This window comes from Schistocerca nitens, chromosome 3, assembly GCF_023898315.1.
Source record: "Schistocerca nitens isolate TAMUIC-IGC-003100 chromosome 3, iqSchNite1.1, whole genome shotgun sequence".
Classification (NCBI taxonomy): domain Eukaryota; kingdom Metazoa; phylum Arthropoda; class Insecta; order Orthoptera; family Acrididae; genus Schistocerca; species Schistocerca nitens.
The window spans coordinates 469935408-469950580 of NC_064616.1; the positions used below are offsets into that span (position 1 = coordinate 469935408).

General features: G+C 42.7%; 1 protein-coding gene across 1 annotated transcript in view; it reads right to left on the reverse strand.

The window, feature by feature from the left end:
* Window positions 1-15173, reverse strand: part of LOC126249625 (1-acyl-sn-glycerol-3-phosphate acyltransferase alpha) — a 716534-nt gene that overhangs the window by 567255 nt on the left and 134106 nt on the right. The window contains exon 2 of the mRNA XM_049951298.1: window positions 14644-14669. The gene's annotated coding sequence lies outside the window, so the exon portion shown is untranslated. The remainder of the gene's footprint in view (window positions 1-14643; window positions 14670-15173) is intronic.

The following is a 15173-nucleotide window of genomic DNA, read 5'->3' on the forward strand; positions in this document are numbered from 1 at the left end:
CTTCTGGGTTCTTTCGCGCAGTGCATGTAGGCGGCAGTAGAATCGTTCGGCAGTCAGCTTAAAATGCCGGTTCTCTAAATTTTCTCAATCGTGTTTCTCGAAAAGAACGTCGCCTTCGCTCCCATTTGAGATCCCAAAGCAACTTCGTAAAACTTAAGTGTTGATCGAACCCGCCGGTAACAAATCTAGCAGCCCGCCCCTGAATTGCTTCGATGTCGTCCTTCAGTCCGACCTGGTGCGGATCCCAAACACTCGCCAGTACTCAAGGATAGCTTGCGCCAGCGCTCTATACAAGTGACTCACCCTTTCCTAAAATTTTCCCAATAAACTCAAGTCGACCATTCGTCTTCCCTACCATCGTTCTTATATGCTCATTCCATTTCATATAGCTTTGCAATGTTACACCCAGCTATTTAAACGACTTGACTGTGTCAAGCAGGACACTAGTAATACTGTAACCGAATTTAGAGGTTTGTTCCTCCTACTCATCTACATTAGCTTACATTATCCCACATTTGAAGCTAGCTGCCATTCATCACATCAACTAGAAATTTTGTCTAAGTCGTCTTGTATCTTCCTAGAATCACTCAACTTCGACCCCCTACCGTGCTCCACAGCATCATCAGCAAACAAGCGCAGATTGCCGCCCACCCTATCCGCCAAATCATTTATGTACACTGCTGGCCACCGTGAATGCAACACCAAGAAAGACAAGAGATAGCACAACAAAATTTATTTTGTAGATAACATGTTGACCAAGTATCAAATGATTACGTTTACAGACGTCTGTGACATGTGGTTCCTGCCAGAATCAGTAGCCAGAGTAGCCGCCATTGTTGGAGATCACCGCTGCCACACGTCTCGGCATTGAGTCAAAGAGACGTTGGATGTGTTCCTGGGGTACAGCAGCCCAAGCAGCTTCCACACGTTGCCAAAGATCATCTGGTGTGGCAGCTGGGGATGTAATCTGGGTCACTCGTTGAGCAACCATGGACCACATGTTTTCTATCGCCGGAAGATCCGGAGAGCGAGCCGGCCAGGGAAGCACTTCAATCTGGTTATTGACGAAGAACCTTTGGACAATGCGTGCCACGTGTGGTCGCGCATTATCCTGTTGAAATATGGCTGTGGCCGAGCCCTGAAGGTAAGGAAGGACAACTGGCTCCAGCACCTCGGATATGTAGCGCCGGCTATTTAAAGTACCGGCAATGCGTACTAGAGGCGTGCGAGAGTAATATCCAATATCGCCCCATACCATAATACCCGGTGCAAGACCAGTGTGGCGGTGCATAATGCAGCTGTCCAGCATCCTCTCTCCACGGTGTCTCCACACTCGAATCCGACCATCGTGGTGCTGCAGACAGAAGCGTGCCTCGTCAGTAAAGACAACGTCATTCCATTCTGCCGTACACATCCGTCTGTCAGCACACCATTGGCGACGGAGACGGTTGTGGTTCTGCGTCAATGGTAGACGAAGCAATGGACGTCTTGCGGACAGACCACTCTGCTGTAAACGGCGTCGAATGGTACGCGCAGACACTGGATGATGCGTTACAGACGCAATGTGCTGTGCTATGGTTCGGGATGTCACTGAGCGATCCGTCACTGCCATGCGCACAATTTGCCTATCAGCACGTGCAGTGGTGCACCGAGGTGAATGCGATCGACCACGTCGGTCCGTCGTACCCTCCTGCATCCAACGGTCACATATACGCATTACAGTTGTTTGGTTTCGTCCAACACGACTAGCGATTTCTCTGTATGATAATCCACAATCTCGGTAAGCCACTATCCTTCCTCTGTCGAACTCGGATACTTGATCAAACGATGTTCGCTGTTGTCTACGAGGCATAACTGATCGTCTTGTGAAACAACCACAAGGTAAACACACGTGCCGAACGTTCACTCGTCGAAATCGCCAAGCCTTAAATGGCGTTATGAGGTGGCGCCACAGGCGCGCGTGATGTGCGTCTGCGCTGAAATTCTAATCAGTTGCATATCTCATCGCTGCAAACCCATGGTGTAAATTTCACTTGATTCGGATGCTTCCTTCAGGGTGTTGCATTTACGGTGGCCAGCAGTGTATATACAGAACAACAGCGGTCCTGTCACACTTCCCTGGGGCACTCCTGACGCTACCGTTGTTTCTGATGAACATTAGCAGTCGAGGACAACGTTCTGGGTTCCATTACTTAAGACGTCTTCGAGCTACTCACATATCTGTCAACTTATTCCATATGCTCGTACCTTCGTAAACAGCCTGCAATGGGGCATCGTGTCAAATGGTTTCCGGAAATCTAGAAATATGGTATCTACCTGTTGCCGTTCATCCATGAATCGCAGTATATCATGTCAGAAAATGGCAAGCTGAGTTTTCCACCAGCGATGCTTTCTAAAACCATCCTGATTTGTGGACATAAGCTTCTCAGTCTAATGAAAGTTCATTATATTCGAACTGAGAATATGTTAAAGGATTTTTACCTCAAAATAAAGAAACGAAATGGCTCTGAGCACTATGGGACTTAACTTCTGAGGTCATCAGTCCCCTAGAACTTAGTACTACTTAAACCTAACTAACCTAAGGACATCACACACATCCATGCCCGAGGCAGGATTCGAACCTGCGACCGTAGCGGTCGCGCGTTTCCAGACTGCAGCGCCTGGAACAGCTCGGCCACCCCGGCCGGCAAGGAAATGAAATCTCCATGGTAGTTAAGGATCTGCGATGGTCAGCATTTGAAGTGGCCGAGAGGAATAATCTTCGTCGAAATTTAATGAAACCAAAATGGTTGAAAAAGGTTGGAAAAGGTTTCTGACACTGATGATGAGGTCAAGTGTACAGCATGTGCAGTGTTAGCCCATGAACGGTCTGCGGCTATTCGTAAGGACGAAGATCACTATTTGTGTGAAAACACTTTTAATCACTTTAATTTTTCTTAGTAGTAATAATGAGCTTTTTCTAGCAAAATGACACTTACGTTAAGTATTTAATTTCTTAGTATCAGTATGTAATTTGCACTGTAAATAAGTTCTTTTGTCTCTCAATACGCTTTTTTATAGTTAAAGCTCATTTTCTCAATTTATTTAGCCCTTTTCAGCTATGCGACCATTATGCTCGAAGCCGTCGGGCACAATAGCACCTCGGGTACTTCTTAGATTACCGATTATTTTGCTGCCTTCCTTTAATACGACGAGAATGAAAAAAAAAAATTAGATAGGCAGGAGATTGGTCTGACTGAACATCCGGTGACTTTACAGTTTCTATATCGATTGCAATTTAGATAAAAAATCACCAAACCTTACGGTGCCCTCCATCCCCGTCCTTCCCTCACTTTCCGTGGTAGCGTGGTGTGTCTGCAGTTTCAATTTTGTTCTGACTCCCTTTTCTCAACACAGCCATCGCATGAACCAGAGGTGGACTAGGTTTGAAAAACCCGTACCAGAACTGCATGACAATATTCCTAAAATATACAAACAAGATAGCCAAGGAAGACGCAAGAACCGTTACTGAAGAGATCTCCCAAAAGTTTCTACCCTTCGATTTAAGGCCATCGGTTTATATTGTTCCAGAATGTAAACTCTATATACAAGATGAGTCACTAACTATTGCCTCCAAGAATAACTCCGAAAGTATGATAGGAGCTGGAAAGTCTGTGGGACAAAAGTTGCATGGGAAAAGCGGGCCATAATATGACGGTTTTTTGTTGCTAGGTGGGGTCGCTTCAGAGATAAGAAGGTCAACTTTGTTTTTTAAATGGGATGCTTTAGTTTGGTACCTGTTATAGAGACGAATCCAATGATGTGTAACAGTAAGGTCTTTGAAGGTCACAAAGTTGGCAGGAACGTCCATTTACAGAAGGTGTTCGAAGTGATAACCATTGGTATCAGTGCAGTGTTGCAATCTTCTTATCATGGATTGAGTGGTATTCCTTATCACATAGGCACTTATCGAAGCACATGCTCTGACAGTTGTCTCTCGTATATCGTGCAAATAGTAAATATTCACCTCGGTTCCGATAGTTCCGGAACCTGTACAGAAAATAGGAATAGAGATCAACATAAACATCATTTCCGCCCTTTTGATTGCTAATGAAAACCACAAATTACATTTTGTACCACCAAACAGCGACACCTTCAGAGGTGCTGTACGCACCAGTACCTCTAATACCCAGTAGCACGTCGTCTTGCATTGATGCATGCCTGTAGTCGTCGTCGTGGCATACCATCCACAAGTTCATCAAGGCAGTGTTGGTCCAGATTGTCCCACGCCTCAACGGCGATTCGGCATAGATCCCTCAGAGTGGTCGGTGGGTCACGTTGTCCATAAACAGTCCTTTTTAATCCATCCCAGGCGTGTTCGATAGGGTTCATGTCTCGAGAATGTGCTTGCCACTCTAGTCGGGCGATGTCGTTATCCTGAAGGAAGTCATTCACAAGATGTGCACGATGGGGGCGCGAATTGTAGTCCATGAAGACGAATGCCTCGCCACTATGCTGCCGATTTGGTTGCACTATAGGTCGGAGGATGGCATTCACTTATCGTATAGCCGTTACGGCGCCTTCCATGACCACCAGCGGCGTTCGTCGGGTCCACATAATGCCACCCCAAAACAGCAGGGAACTTCCACCTTGCTGCACTCGCTGGACAGTGTGTCTAAGGCGTTCAGTCTGACCGGGTTGCCTCCAAACGTGTCTCCGACGACTGTCTGGTTGAAGGCATATGGGACAGTCCGGTGAAGAGAACATGATGCTAATCCTGAGCGGTCCATTCGGCATGTTGTTGGGCCCATCTGTACTGCACTGCATGGTTTCGTGGTTGCAAAAATGGACATGGCCATAGACGTCGAGAGTGAAGTTGTGCATCATGCAGCCTATTGCGCACAGTTTGAGTCGTAACACGACGTCCTGTGGCTACACGAAAAGCATTATTCAACATGGTGGCGTTACTGTCAGGGTTCCTCCGAGCCATAATCCGTAGGTAGCGATCATCCACTACAGTAGTAGCCCTTGGGCGGCCTGAGCGAGGAATCTCATCGACAGTTCCTGTCTCTCTGTATCTCCTCCACGTCCGAACAACATCGCTTTGGTTCACTCCGAGACGCCTGGACACTTTCCTTGCTAAGAGCCCTTCCTGGCTGACACAAAGTAACAATGCGGACGCGACTGAACCGCGGTATTGACCGTTTAGGCATGGTTGAACTACAGACAACTCGAGCCGTGTACCTCCTCCCTGGTGGAATGACTGGAACTGATCGGCTATCGGACCCTCTCTGTCTAATAGGAGCTGCTCATGCATGGTTGCTTACATCTTTAGCGACATTTCTGAACAGTCAAAGGGACTGGGTCTGTGATACAATATCCACGTCTATCTTCAGGAGTTCTGGGAACAGGGGTGACGCATAACGTTCAAAACGTAAAGAAAACAGTGGGCCGGACCGAGACTCGAACTCGTGACCCTTGCCTTTCGCGGGCAAGTGCTCTACCATTGAGCTACCCAAGAAGAAAGGAGTGCTAGTTCTGCAATGTTCGCAGGAGAGCTTCTGTAAAGTTTGGAAGGTAGGAGACGAGGTACTGGCAGAAGTAAAGCTGTGAGGACGGGGCGTGAGTCGTGCTTGGGTAGCTCAGTGGTAGAGCACTTGCCCGCGAAAGGCAAAGGTCCTGAGTTCGAGTCTCGGTCCGGCACACAGTTTTAGTCTGCCAGGAAGTTTCATATCAGCGCTCGCTCCGCTGCAGAGTGAAAATCTCATTCCGTAAAGAAAACAATTTGTATACTGTATAGAAACATACGAGGAGTGTTGAAAACGTAACGAAAACAATATTTTCTGAAAGCAGGTTGGCTTTTTTCAGGATTTCAATATAATACACTATTAACCACTCTTTTGGCTACAAAGTCTTGTTTTTCAACATAATCACCGTTCAATGCGACGGCCTTATGTCCCTTTACTGGCAGGGCCTGTATGTCCACATGGTACTACTCTATTGATCGACCTAGGATCCGACATCTTGCTGCCTCAGTAACCTCCCCGTCATCCACGGGTATCTTTCATTGGGCCAAACAGATGGAAGGTGTAAGATCCGTGCTGTAAGGGAGATGAGGAAGAAAAATCCAATGAAATTTTGTCAACACTACCAACAGAGACGTCCAGTTTAGCAGCAAGGTGTTTGATTGTGATCTGTCGATCGCATCGAATGAGAGAGCCACATGTTCCAGCATTGCAGGAGTCACAGCTGTGTGCGGCCGACCGGCATGCAGAAGATCGGAGTTTTGTGCAACCTTGTTGCTGTGATGACGGACGCCTTTCCCAACAACTCACCGTGCTTTTGTTCACTGCCAGGTCTGCGTAGAGATTCTGCAAGCGCCTATGAACATCTGCAATGCTCTAGTTGTCCATGCAAAGAAACTCAGTGACAGCTCTCTGCTTGGATCGCACCACCGTTACAGACACCATTTTGAAGGTTACGCATAGCGCCATCACCTATCCGACCTTCATGAAGCTGTAGGTGTTGAAGCAGGAATATTCCGCTATGTCCCACAAGAAATTCTGCATTTTTTCATGCGAAATTCGCCGAGAAAAAATGTGTTGTATTACTTGTTGAGCCCCACCCGTACTGCTTAGAACTCAACACAGCGAAGCATTCCTCAGTAAGAATCTACCAATAATTGTTCCAACACGCTCATAAGCACCCTATGGCACTCAAATACCCTCACGCAAATTGGCCACAGGTTTCGAGAAATATCTGTTCAAAGATTTTACCCACAAATATTAGAACTATCCGGCTAGATTCATCACCAAAACCTACCCACTCTTACTAATAAATGTAAAATAAAACTATCAATCTCTGCTTTATGTGAGGTGTGTAGCGTTGAAACGAACATGGCTCTCTCTCTCTCTCTCTCTCTCTCTCTCTCTCTCTCTCTCACACACACACACACACACACACACACACACACACACACACCTATGCCAAAAAACAATTACCGTTTGGAGCTGGGCGAGGAAAAATCTCTACAACCACGGCAACCGCCATAAATATGAAACAGTCGACCAAGTTTTTCAGCCAGATTGGAAATATTTCCCAACGCCGATCACAATGTGTTTGCCTGGCCTGTTGGGCGCTTTAAATTTGTCTCGCCAAACGCAACGTCATTGGTATACAGGAATTTATCGACTGTTTGCCATTCCAAAGAATGGAGACCTAAATGTCATCTTGAAACCAGATAGGCACCGCCACTGTTCAATTGTATGCGTGTGATTCTCGAGACAGGTTAAGAAAAGAAAATGGCCGGCCGCTGTGGTCGAGCGGTTCTAGGCGCTTCAGTCCGGAATCGCGCCGCTGCTACGGTCGCAGGTTCGAATCCTGCCTCGGGCATGGATGTGTGTGACGTCCTTTGGTTAGTTAGGTTTAAGTAGTTCTAAGTTCTAGGGGACTGATGACCTCAGATGTTAAGTCCCACAGTGCTTAGAGCCATTTGAACCATTTGAAAGCAAAATGACGAAGAAGAGTACACATTACACTAAATAATATAATCACCTGACATAACTAGACAGTTGGGAAAATAGTGTTCAGTTAGAGAGCCGATTTGAAATTCATTCTGTTTTTAAAGCACAAATCAGAATGCAACAGAGACAAAATATTGGTTGGTGTAAAGTTTTTTTTTTTATTTAATTATTATTATTTTTTGATGGTAAGAGATGGAGATGATATATTTGCGTCTCACATCTAACTTCATATGTAAACAGATGAATTAACAAAAATTGGACACATCACTTTCATCTATAAAAAGTTTGAACAAATCAGTCATCTCACTAACATAAATATTACTTGTTAATTTTCTTGTAAAACAATTAAAATTCTCATTTGCAGAAAAAACTTAAATCCTATGGCAGTTGTTTCAACAATGTTGTTCAATTTCTCTAATTTACATCTAAAAGCAGTTCGAACAATATATAACACAGCACGAAGAAAATGTTCTGCAAACAACATGGACCGGTATGCTATTTAAAAAACAAGTTCCTGTGAATATAAAATGTTCACGGCTATAGATGGCCTTTTGTATCATATTATTATTATTATTATTATTAATTCCGTGTTTAATGGGAATGATTTAAATGATATTCTGATATTATTAAGCTTTACATCAAAATTTGTAAAACCTTGAAATTCATTGATTTTCAGTTCTGTAAAGGATTTAACTAAAAAAAACTACCAACCCAGTACCTTGGGTTCCTTGCACAGCAAACTGTATTTCTTTTTTCGTTTCGATTACCACATCCTTCACCGTTGGTCAGGGCCGGTTCGAGAACATTTTTCCGTGAAAGTGACTTATGATTTGACGCCCTCCCGTTTTCCTCGACACTTTCAACGGTGTCAGTTTTCGCCGCTAATTGTCATACATACTATTTGCAAATCTTGCACGTTGGTGCTCCTGGCGTCCCTCTCACCTTAGGGCTCCAACGCGCGGCTTGTGTCCCTTGGGCCTTAAACCGGCCTTACCTCTGGCAGTTATTTGTTAATGTGAAAAATTTTGTTTTCGTCTTCTTCTCTCCTTGTCAATCATGGTTTCTTTCATAATTAGCATTATTCGATGATCGAATGGGTCAAGTTTATTAAGCACAATGTATTAAGATGTCACTCATAGCTTATTATGTCCTTTGTGGAAAGCTGTTATTCAATTATAGTAACAAAATCATGCCATAAGATTGAAATAAAACTTCATCTTTCTTGGACGACATTCCCTATTTGTGAAATACTGTTCAGTATTCTTCTGACACGCAACCGTAAAATTCTGTAAACCACCTTTCGCATCTTCCTCCGACAGACTGTTCACAGCCGACCGCATCTGATGGTTCCGCATTAATGACTGGTGCGCTGGCGTAGAGTTTCCAAAGTGAGATTTCGAAATTCCCCCATTGCTGACAAAATAATTCCCCAATTTCGGCAGTTTTCCCCAGATCCAACCCACTCCTCTGAACTATAAAGTGTTATCTGTGTTTGAAGCTTGAACAAGTGGAATTATGTGTTCAGGTCCATAAAATTATCGTATGTATCACAAAATTATAGTCCAAAACTCGCGAGTCTAGATTCTGGTTTCGTATGGAAATGGTTTGAACCATGCAAGATGTCAAACAATTTCTGTTTCAAGGTGTAAATTGTGACGTGGATGCGATGCGGCTCGTACTGTGTTCCGGGAGGGTCTGTTGTCGTTGCACACACACCGCCCACCTCCGGACACATGGGCATAGGACCTATTCACTTCCATTACCAGTTAGTAGTCCGTCACTGCAGTTTGTCGGTTTCATTAATGTTCACCCCGTACACATACATAAATACACCTATCTTCTTGTACCGGAATATAGAGCATATAAGGGTGGATTTGAATGTTCTAAAAAGTGACTTACAAATATGAAATAGATGATGAAATAGGGTATACATGTGAATATAAATTCACCAATGAAAATATGTATTCAAGCTTGAGGCAAATAACGATAAATTTTTGTTGCATTAGCTTATACCATAGATTTTCCTTTACTGATATGTTCGTATCCGTAAATTTCGAGACAATAACTGACCACGTATAGATAGATTTCCTTTTGTATCCGCTTTTACCCGTCGTTTTTAGGAGGAATTAACCCCAAACCGTTACTGCAATATTAGCACAACAGAAAAGAACGTAAGCAAATTACTCCGAGACAGTAACTCTCAGAAGTTTAGTATGGATTTCATAATTTTTCATTTCGGGTGAAATTGAAGTTAACCATCAATATGACATGAGTTAGAAGAACGTAGGCGATGCAGTGAAATACCAAACACCAATTCCTGGAACAGGAGCTGGGCTTCATCAAAAGGGTGAAACTTGTGAGTTTGAATTTGATTTCAACGATCCTGATACGTGGTCAACAAGGTTTTCTGACATTGAATGATGTTATGTTATAAAAACGAGAGCTGAAAACGAACGTAGTCCTGACGTAAGTAAAAGCTATACAGAAGGTCGCAATTTAAATAAAGATTGGTTTCGGAAGGAGATAAAAATGTGACAAAAGTTAAAAGATCATGGCTAGACTTAAGTGCGAGCAAAAAATGTTGTATATTGTATACCCTGCAGATTATCTGCTCACTTAAGTTTAGATTCTGAGCCGAAATCATTTTCAGCTTAAGAGGGAGGCACAGTTAATAGGAAAAAGCTAAGGGGAAAAATTCCTGGTCGTGAAAATTCACCAAATCACAAGCTTGGTTTTTGCTCATGGAACGCTCTAGAGGCTTCTCTCGGAAGCGAAACGTTGATAGAGAGCTAAAAGACCAAATAAAGAAGAGGAATCTCGATGGAGAGCAGTTTTGCATTGTATTATTAATGTTCTTTTTCTGGCAAAGAAAGGGAGACCGCTTAGAAGAACAAAAGAATTTGGTGATTTTGGTGATCCAGAGAGTGTCAAATTTCTAAGTACAATTGATCTTGTATCACACTATAGTGGACCCCTTCGTCAGCTATTGAACGCCACCAGAGAGAGCAGATTAGCTATTTTTCCAAAAATATGCAAGATGGGTTTCTTGACGTAGTTCCGAACAAAATAAGACAAGATATAATTAAAGATACTTTTGATGCTGAATACTTTTCACTGATGTTTGACCGCACACCAGTTACAAATCACAATGATCAGACGACTCTATTAGTTCGCTTTACAAGTTAAATGATTCAGAAGTTGTGGAAGGTATTGTTGACCTTATTATAGTTGGAGACAAAACAAGAGAACGTCTTAGTCAAGAGATACTGCAAAAAATAGAACACGATGGGTTTAACATGAAATACTACAGAGGGTAGTCTTATGACAGGGGGGCAAACAGGGCTGGAGAGTAGAAAGGGGTCCAGACAAGAATTCTTCTGGTCCCGGCGGAGGTTCGAGTGCTCCCTCGGGCATGGATGTGTGTGTGTGTTTGTCCTTGGGATAATTTAGGTTAAGTAGTGTGTAAGCTTAGGGACTGATGGCCTTAGCAGTTAAGTCCCATAAGATTTCATAGACATTTGAACATTTGAAGAATTCTTGAGAAGAATGAAGTGGCCTGTTTTGTACCATCGGTGGCTGACTTTGCAAATATAATACGAGCACGTACATCAGACACATCTGCTGAAGCTCAAACTCTTTTTGGAACTATCCATTGTTTATATCTACACTTTGTGGCGTCAGCTTCTAGATGCGAAAGCTCACAAAAACATTTACCCTTAGTATTAACATCCAAGAGCACGAGTAGGTGGCCTGCAAGAGTAGAGGCGGTCGAAGCTGTTTACAAGCATTTTGATAGAGTTGTAAAGACTGTGGAAGACGTTGAAACTTATAACTTGTCAATACCAGAAACTAAAACTGAAGCATATCTATCATAAAGAATATGAAAAAAAACTCAAATTCATTGCTTTAACTGGTTTCTGGCATGCAGCATTAAAAAAAATAGATCACGCCAATCAGTTTCTGCAAAGAAAATAACTTACGATTGATAAAGATGATCGAAATAGTCAAGGCCTTTTGAGGTTTCTTCTAGGGACTCCTGTACCCCGAAGATATTTTAGAGGTCAAAGTATCAGCGGAAAATAATGAGATATCAATACATACATAAATGACCCTGTGGATGACATCGGAAGTTCACTGAGGCTTTTTGCAGACGATGCTGTGGTATATCGAGAGGCTGTAACAATGGAAAATTGTACCTAAATGCAGGAAGATCTGCAGCGAATTGACGCATGGTGCAGGGAATGGCAATTGAATCTCAATGTAGACAAGTGTAACGTGCTGCGAATACATAGAAAGATAGATCCCTTATCATTTAGCTACAAAATAACAGGTTAGCAACTGGAAGCAGTTAATTCCATAAATTATCTGGGAGTACGCATTAGGAGTGATTTAAAATGGAATGATCATATAAAGTTGATCGTTGGTAAAGCAGATGCCAGACTGAGATTCATTGGAAGAATCCTAAGGAAATGCAATCCGAAAACAAAGGAAGTAGGTTACAGTACGCTTGTTCGCCCACTGCTTGAATACTGCTCACCAGTGTGGGATCCGTACCAGATAGGGTTGATAGAAGAGATAGAGAAGATCCAACGGAGAGCAGCGCGCTTCGTTACAGGATCATTTAGTAATCGCGAAAGCGTTATGGAGATGATAGATAAACTGCAGTGGAAGACTCTGCAGGAGAGACGCTCAGTAGCTCGGTACGGGCTTTTGTTGAAGTTTCGAGAATATACCTTCACCGGGGAGTCAAGCAGTAAATTGCTCCCTCCTACGTACATCTCGCGAAGAGACCACGAGGATAAAATCAGAGAGATTAGAGCCCACACAGAAGCATACCGACAATCCCTCTTTCCACGAACAATACGAGACTGGAATAATAGGGAGAACCGATAGAGGTACTCAAGGTACCCTCCGCCACACACCGTCAGGTGGCTTGCGGAGTATGGATGTAGATTTAGATGTAGAATTCTCAGAAAAAGGATAAGAGTTAAGAAAAAAAAGGCCGATGAGCTTTGCGAGAATGAAGTATCCGAACATTCACAGAATGATTTGTTCGGGTTGTCCCTGTCAGAAATAACTGACAAGAGTGATAAGGGAGCTGAGTACCAGGTTTAAGGCGCTGAAGAAAGTTAAGGTATAGTTTAGTTTTCTGTGTGGTGTTAAAATCCAAGAAATGAAAGTGGGAGGTTGAAAGGCTACAGTAGTGTAACTAGAATGAATTCATTTGAAAGTTTCGAACACCGTGGACTGACAAATAGAAAGGGGCTTGCAAGATGCTATTGCATCATCCACGTTAAGTTTAATTTATAAAAATATGTTGGTAGAATGGTAGCCCAACCTTACTACAGTCTTAAAAATATTCCTTACCATCCTACTTCCTGTTTCCTCCGAAGAAAGAAGTGTGAGCAAGCTGAAACTAATTAAAAATTATATGAGGAGCACGACTGCTCAACAGAGGTTAAGTGTATAATCTCCATAGGATACACACGAGCTGCTTTCATAAACTATGATGAGATCATAAAAAAAAATTCTGCACAAAAAACTTCAAAGACAAATTTTAAATTTCTTATTTCTACAATGAGTAATCATGTTTTTTTGTATTTTTAATAGTTTTATTATTTGTTTTGAATTTGATCTTATTTCAGTCGATAAAATGATTTAATGTTATGAGACGGTAACATTTATTTCGAAATTAGTATCTAAATTACTGTTATCAAACTGTTTATATTTATGGGGAAGTGGAGGGGAGCGAAAGAAGGGGCAGCAAATTTCACGCTTGCCTTCCTTCGCAAAAATCCTAGTTTCGGCCCGCGTGTATGTCACAGTGATGTCACGGGGAGATTGTAACTACTGCCTTGAAGAGAGAGTGACATCTAGAGAATATCTAGAAAACTAAGATATGTTTGTTTCAACTAAAATATCAGAGATGGTATTAGTAGTAACGCTAGGGAGATAAAATACTTCCCTAATTTACCCGGTACCGAAATTTTCTTGTCCAAAAATTTCCGCGAGGTTTCTGTTTCCTCAAAAAACACGTTTCCCCATAACTGCGAAAAAACCGCCAATCTGGGGTAGCTGCGCTGGCGCTCGCTCAAAAGCAAGCTACCATAAAACTCATTGTTGGGCCCACAATTGCGTAACTGCTTGTTGTCGCTCTTCACAGAAGTTTTATTTGTTCTTGTATGGATCGAGACGCAGCAACGGCGACGTCACAAGATCGATGTCGTGTTACAACAGGTAGACGACTGCAATTCATGTTGCAACGCTACCTCGTTGTAAATGCCGCGCGCAGTCTGAAGAAATTATTGGGCCGCCTGTGCATTTGCCGCGCTCCGACTGTGGAAATTCGATATGTGAGGCCATAGTCTCCTGCCATCTGCCGGCAACAGTTGGAAATTTGCTGCCCGCACGCCAGATGGCAGCCAACACCAGCTGCAGTTCAGTTGTTCAATTACCGAGCATTTCCCCCCTTCCCTCCGCAACCCCGATGGCAACAAGTGAAACGTATTTACTTAATACTTCACCATGCCGCCTGGAAAAGCGATACTTTGTTCATATTGATCAGACGCAATCCGCGTTCTTATTGGCGATCGTTTCAAATTTTAGCGAAAATGGAACGCCGTATACAGCGAGAACTTACCGTCGTACTTTAAAAATCCTTAAAATAACTGCAAATCAAGATATTGTATTGCATGCACTTTTTTATGTACATTTTATTGTAACATGTAATTACCATACGAACATGTCATAACGATGATAAACTCGCCAATGCTTTTACTTAGAACTGCCGCTGTTCTCGGCAGTTTCTCTCTCATAAGTATATTTCTCCACAAATACTGACTTCTACAGCTCTCGTGGATAGCTTATTTTCCTTGCCTTTCGTACATCACTTCGTGTCGCATCAAATTTTGTGCACCAGTATTCATTACATGAATATAATGTATTCTGCGGAGATCGATGATTTAAAGATTATGTATGACATGCTTCTCCCCAGTAAAGACGGTTTGTATTTTCTGCGTAAAACTCCAACTTGTCCAAGTGCTATGATAGTAGTTTCACAGTTTGCAATACATGTATTGCCATGCAGTTTACATACCTTGGATTAGAGACTGAGTTCTAATTTGTCTCATATTGTACTTACACCGCACGGAGGACACCGGATGCTTCCTGAAAAAGGAAAAGAAAAGCTTGATTCAGAGGCATGTATTCTGTCAAATGGACATTTCGCATCTCGGCATGATCAGCGTCAAAGCTCAAAAATGCAATACTTCAGAAAATTCGACTTAAAGAATTCATTCTATATAACCTATATTTAAATAGTGCAAGCTTCCTTTAGATTTCATGTAAGTACTGTTGGCAGTAAATTTCATTATCTTTTTCGTCCACGATGGGGCCCTTCGCACGTATTTTTCAGTCACCTAAACTAACGATGCCGTTTTTCGACTTGTCACTTTCTTACCAGGGTGCGATTTGTAGAAGCCAATACCCAAATCAAATCTTGTTTTTTTCTTTTTTTTTTTTTGTCTCGCTAGTAATTATGCTGAGAGATTCAGTTATACTGTTCACGTCAAATATTCCCGGAACTGACTAAGATATCGTAATTCTGTTTTCATACAGATGGTTTCCGAGAAAGTTCTCACTAAGCTATTGGTACTTTATTTTCATAGCTGT